Source organism: Petaurus breviceps, unplaced genomic scaffold, assembly GCF_028583685.1.
Source record: "Petaurus breviceps papuanus isolate PSGF00001 unplaced genomic scaffold, PetGlider_PUasm1.0 446, whole genome shotgun sequence".
NCBI lineage: Eukaryota > Metazoa > Chordata > Mammalia > Diprotodontia > Petauridae > Petaurus > Petaurus breviceps.
In genome coordinates, this window is record NW_027186338.1 from 3,492,502 (window position 1) to 3,498,123 (window position 5,622).

Sequence of the window (5,622 nt, forward strand, 5' to 3'; positions counted from 1 at the left end):
TTGATGTTTCTGTCTTGATAATTATGCCTGTATACTTTGAGGTTCAGGGTGCTGACCTTTTCTCCTGAACAAGGTAAACGATATATGTCTGACTGATTAAAGTAAGCTTGTTAACCCATTTTGAGTTGCTTTCCTTTAACAAAGCAGATCCAAGAACCTGTGGTGGCGGCAAACCCTGAGGACGCTTGGGGTGCTTGCTGCTACAGAGCCCAGCCACAAAAGGTCTGGGATGATAGTAAATGGAGATGGATGAATCAAGTGAGAGGTTTTTAAGGATGGGGGAGACATGGTGTATTTATAGAAAGTAAGGAAAAAGTGCCTAAGAATTGCATCAATGGGGGCGGCTAGGTGTTGCAGTGAATAGAGCACCTACCTTAGAGTCAGGAGAACCTGAATTCAAATCTGACCTCAGACACTTAACACTTACTAGCCGTGTGACCTTGGGCTAGTCACTTAACCCCAACTGCCCTGCCTTACCCCCTCCAAAAAAGCAAAAAAAAAAAAAAAAAGAATTGCATCAATGGTACCCTGTGCACGCTCATAAGGACTGGTTCAGTGTCCAGTCCCCCCTCATACCTGACTTATTTCATACTTCTTTCTAGAAATAACCCTGCTAATCTCCTTTGGGGAACTCCTAGACATGCATCAAAAAGAATATTTTCCACGGAGCTCTGGAATTGGGGTAGAGTGAGCCAGAGAGTGCAAGAAAAACATGCCATCCTTCTTTTAGAGGCTCCTTCCCTAGGATGGAACCCAGCCTAGGTGAACTACGACTTGCAAGATGGGAGGGAGACAGGAATGGGGAAGGAGCTGTCCATCTCCCATCAAGAAGCCCAGCTTCTGAAGTTTTGTTTTTTCTTAAGCACAAATCTATTCTTAGCGCGCAGTCCAGTGCACTGTGATCAAGTAAGATAACATTTGTAAAGTGCTTAGTATGGTCCTTGGAACATAGTAGGCACCTAATAAATGCTTGTTCCCTTCCCTTCACCCTCTCCATTGTACATCGTTCAGGTCTGGATCTGTGATTTCATCAGTGTGGGGAACGTCCATGAGGAAATCCCCTCCTAAATGGCATCCCTAACATAGCCTTACAGAGTTGTCTGGTGCTGTGAGAGGAGAAGTGTTTTGTCCAAGGCCATGTGTCAGAAGCAGGACTTGAACCCAGGACTTTCTGGCCTCATAAGAAGAAAAGTAGGGATTCCAAGAGTCCGACATGAGGAGCGAGAGCATTCCAGGTGTGGGAGCCAGTCCCTGCAAAGACACAGAGCCACAACAGCAAGTAAGCATTGTGTATCTTTGAGTCTGGAGGCTTCTATTTTGGTTAACTTAATAGTCGCCCCTTTTAAAAGAATTAAATCTGCGATTTCAGCAGATTGCCACCAGATGGAGCCAGTGCCTTGTTTGAATGGTCAGAACCAATGGTCAGACGCAGAACTTACTGGCGGGGCTCATTGAGAAGAGATCAGAGTAGAGGGGGAGAGAGAGAAAAAGAAGAGGAAAGACAAGAAAGACAGGATGGGACTTGCAGTTATTACTAGAAGCCGTGGCATCCCATGGGCACAGGGGCACAATGCCTGTGCTTAGGGCAAAGGCTTTCTGGCTAGGAATTTATCTTCTCTCCATATGGGGAAAGAGTCAAGTTTATGGGGCTAGGTGAAAAGTGATTGGGATCCGTAACATGAGCTTAATTCAATCTGACAGACATGTGGATCCAAATTCCAGCTCTCCCATCTATCAAGGAAACAGATTTGGTGCAAGAAGGGACCCCAGAGACCATTGTGTTCAACCCATTCGTTAATTCATCTCTCTGTCCATCTACCCATACATATATCTATCTATTTATCTGTCCATCTGTCTCTCTGTATATCCACCTTCCATCTATCTGTCCATCCATCTGTCTATTTATGTTTATCTGTCTGTCCACATATCTATCCTTCTATTTGTCCATCTCTCTATCTATCCATACATCTGTCTATCTGTTCATCCATCTATCTGTCCATCCATATGTAGACATATATCTCTATGTCAGTCTATTCATATATCCATCTATCTGTCCATCTATCTACCTAGCTATGTCTGTCTATCTATATGTCCATCTATCCATCCATCTATCTGTCTGTCTGTCCATGTATTTATCCATCCATATGTCTATCCTGGAACTGGCAGCCTTGGGGTGAATTTAGCACCCCAGGGCAGAGGCAGGTGGCTTTCTGACTTTTTTTTCTGTTCTTGAGTAATCTGGCATCAGTTAGGAAGAGAGAGTATGGAGCACTAGATGGGGCTATAGACTTGGACCTAGAATGACCCAGGTTCCACTTACTGTTGTATGACATTAAGTCACTTAATTCTTTATGCCTCAGTTTCCTTACTTGTAAAATAAAAGAGTTGGGTTTTATGGCCTTCAAGTTTCATTCCAGCTCTAAAGCATTGATCCAGGAAAGCAGAGGTCCTTAACCTCGTGTCCACAGCTCCTCCGCCCTCCAAGGAGTCTGTGGATAGATTTCAGGGGTTCCATGAACTTGGCTGAAAGGAGGAAAGACATCTTTATGTAAATAGAATTGGTTTCTTTTGTGATCCTCTGTCGTCTATTTTATTTTATGCATTTAAAAAGCATGATTTTGAGAAGAGGCCCCCGGACTTCACCAACTGTCACCAATGGGATCCACGAAGAAAAAAAGGTGATGAGCTGGAAGAACTCTGATATCTCCAGTTGAAGTTTTCTCCTATAGCTCAACTGGGTCTCCTTAAGGGCAAGGACTCTCCATTTCGTCTTCCTGTCCCTGGTCCCTGGCTTATAGTTGGCACTTCAAAATGCTTGGGAATTGCCTGGGATGGCCATTCATCCATTATCACTCAGCAAGCATCTATTTGGCACCTGTGATGTACCAGGCACCGTACAGGGTACTGGGCATACAAAGACAAAGGGGAAACAGTCCCTGCCCTCAAGCAGCTTCCCTTTTACTAAGAGAATACAACATGCATACAGAAAAATAAACACAAACTCTATGCCAAGTAATTCTTCAGGGGGGCAAAAGCAATTACAACTTGGGGAAAATCGGGAAAGGACTGTCAGAGGCAACACTGGGGCTGAGCCCAGAAGGGAGCTATGGAGGAATTCCAAGAAGTGGGGAGTGAGAAGTCAGGGCATTCCAGGCATGAGAGAACGACTTGTGCAAAGGGATGGAGGCCAGAGAAGGACAAGCACGAGAGGGAACAAGTGGGCCAGTTTAGCTGAACCACAGAGCACGGAAAGGGGAGGAATGTATGATTAGCCTGGCAAGGGAGACTGGAGCCAGCCTGTTAAGTGTCCAGCAGAGGGGTCTGCATTTCATCCTAGAGACTCTCATGATTGGAGAATGAGATGGGAGGTGGGCAGACACTCTGTCTACAAGGAGGGGATGAGGGTAATGGAAAGAAGGGCAAAGGTGGGTATTAAAAAATAAAGGGAGGGTCACTGACTGTGGGCCGGAGCTGAGGGAGACGAGGTAATTTGCAGGTTTGGGAACCAGAGGATCTTCGTGCCGTAAGGAAGCTGGGAGGTAATGGAGCCCAGCCCCACTCCTCCCCCACCACCCCACTCCCTTAGGTTACAGATGAGAACAGAGAGGTGAGGTAACTTGCCCAAAATCACACAGAAAGTTGGCGTCATCATTGACTCTAGACCCCAGGTCTCTCGATTCCTAGGCCAGAGATTTTGCATGATGGCTACCTAAGAGGAGACGGTCAACTGGGCACACACTTATTAAGGAATCTCCATGTGCCAAGTGGGTGGCTGGAAGGCACCATGGTGCGTAGAGTACCCAGCCTGAAGTCAGGAACACTCATCTTCCTGAGCTTAAATCCAGCCTCTGACACTTATTAAGTCACTTAACTCTGTTTGTTCATCTCAGTTTCCCCATCTGTCAAATGAGCAAACCACTCCAGTATCTCTGCCAAGAAAACCCAAAACGGGGTCCCAAAGAACTGGACACAACTGAAAAATTATTGATGAGCAGCAGCTTCTTCCAATCTACCTGCTTCATAGTCCTATCCTCACTCTCAGGGGAGTACAAGCACTGGATCTGGAGTCCTGAGTTCAAATCCATCATCAGATACTTACTAGCTGTGTGACCCTGGGCAAGTCACTTGACCTCAGTTTCTTCATCTATTAAATGAGAGTAATAATAGCACCTGCCTCCCACAGGTACTGTTCAGCTCAAAGGAGATCATGTTTGCAAAGCACTTTGAAAATCTTAAAATATTATATATATGTGTGTGTGTGTATGTATATATGCTAGGTATTTATTATTGTTGTTTGGCACATAGTAGGTTCTTAAATTCTTGTTGTCTTGGATTGTACTTATAAAGCACCATCATTTGATGGAGAAGAACTGCTCTGGGAGTGAGAAAGACAAGGTTCTCTCTTCTCTTGGGTCTCCCACCAATTATCTGTGTGGGCCCTAGGGGGCTTACTGCATTGGGGGCCTTCATGCCTTCACCAGAGAGAGGTGAAGCTTGGATCTGTTGCTATCTATAATCCCTCCCAGCTCTTACATTCCCTGGGCTATGAACATCATTCCCTGCTTAACCTCCTCCAAGTTTCTTGCTGGGGAAAAAGGAGAGATGCCTAGTAAGAACATAGTTTACTAGGAGAGACCACTGGGTCCAGGTGATGGTAGAGGATATCCTGCTTTCTCTGTGCAGCTGGCATGTTTTTGGAGGAGTGGGGGAGACAGGGTGGGGGTTGGAGTGAGTGAGTGTGTGTGTGTGTGTGTGTGTGTGTGTGTGTGTGTGTGTGTGTGTGTAGATGGAGGAGGAGAAAACAAGCTGGGCTTACCTTCTAGCCAGTTTCAATCAAATCAGCTTCTGACAAAAAATTCAGTAGACTCGTTAATTACAGAGCTCAGATCAAACCCTTTGACCATGTCTAAATAGTCATCCACACCCCTACTTACTCATAAACCCATTATTACTAAAGTAATCTTATTTTATTATTTTAAAGATGAGAGAGAGAGAGAGAGAGAGAGAGAGAGAGAGAGAGAGTATAGCCTTTAAACCCCAGTGCACATTCACCCACCACTGTGTTCCTCATTTTCATGGAATTTCTCTCCCGCTCACAGACAGAAGTTGTATATACAGGATTTTAGTATTTCCTCTCCGGCTCCAGCCCCAATTTGAAGGCCTGTAAAAGCTTGAACGGCTTCCAGCCCTGCGTGGTTTGTCTGGGCTTGGCTACAAGCACAGAGTCAAAACAGCCCACACAGTAACCGCGGGGCTGTAAATCTGGTGAGGGACACAGTGCACACACACGCACACACACTCACTCACGCACACACAGTTGAGGCCCAGAAACACCCACATGCCACACACACGTGTGGACACATGCTCCCCCACCCCCACCTCCATCAGAGATGAGCAACTGAGAAACCTGGCGGGGGGGTGTTAAAGAGTGGGAGGGGGGAGGGTATGGTGGGGGGGCCCTGGGAGGCAGGATTCTCCGAAAGCCACTCCCACTCCATTTGGGGGCTTCTTTGCTCCCCAGAGACAAGCACAGATGTCTTCAATGGGCTTTACATCGGTGTGGTGGGGCTGGGGAGCAGAGGGGAGGATTTTTCCTCTCACCTTATCTCCCAAACCTCACCC

At 46.3% G+C, this 5,622-nt stretch overlaps 1 long non-coding RNA gene across 1 annotated transcript in view; it reads right to left on the minus strand.

Moving 5' to 3' along the window:
• The window catches only part of LOC138171460 (uncharacterized), a 7,424-nt gene extending 2,287 nt beyond the window's left edge, over positions 1–5,137 (minus strand). The window contains exons 1-3 of the long non-coding RNA XR_011170891.1: positions 5,057–5,137; positions 4,817–4,845; positions 1,093–1,251 (exon numbers count right to left, since the gene is read on the minus strand). This is a non-coding gene — a long non-coding RNA (uncharacterized lncRNA). The remainder of the gene's footprint in view (positions 1–1,092; positions 1,252–4,816; positions 4,846–5,056) is intronic.
• Between the last annotated feature and the right edge of the window lie 485 nt (positions 5,138–5,622).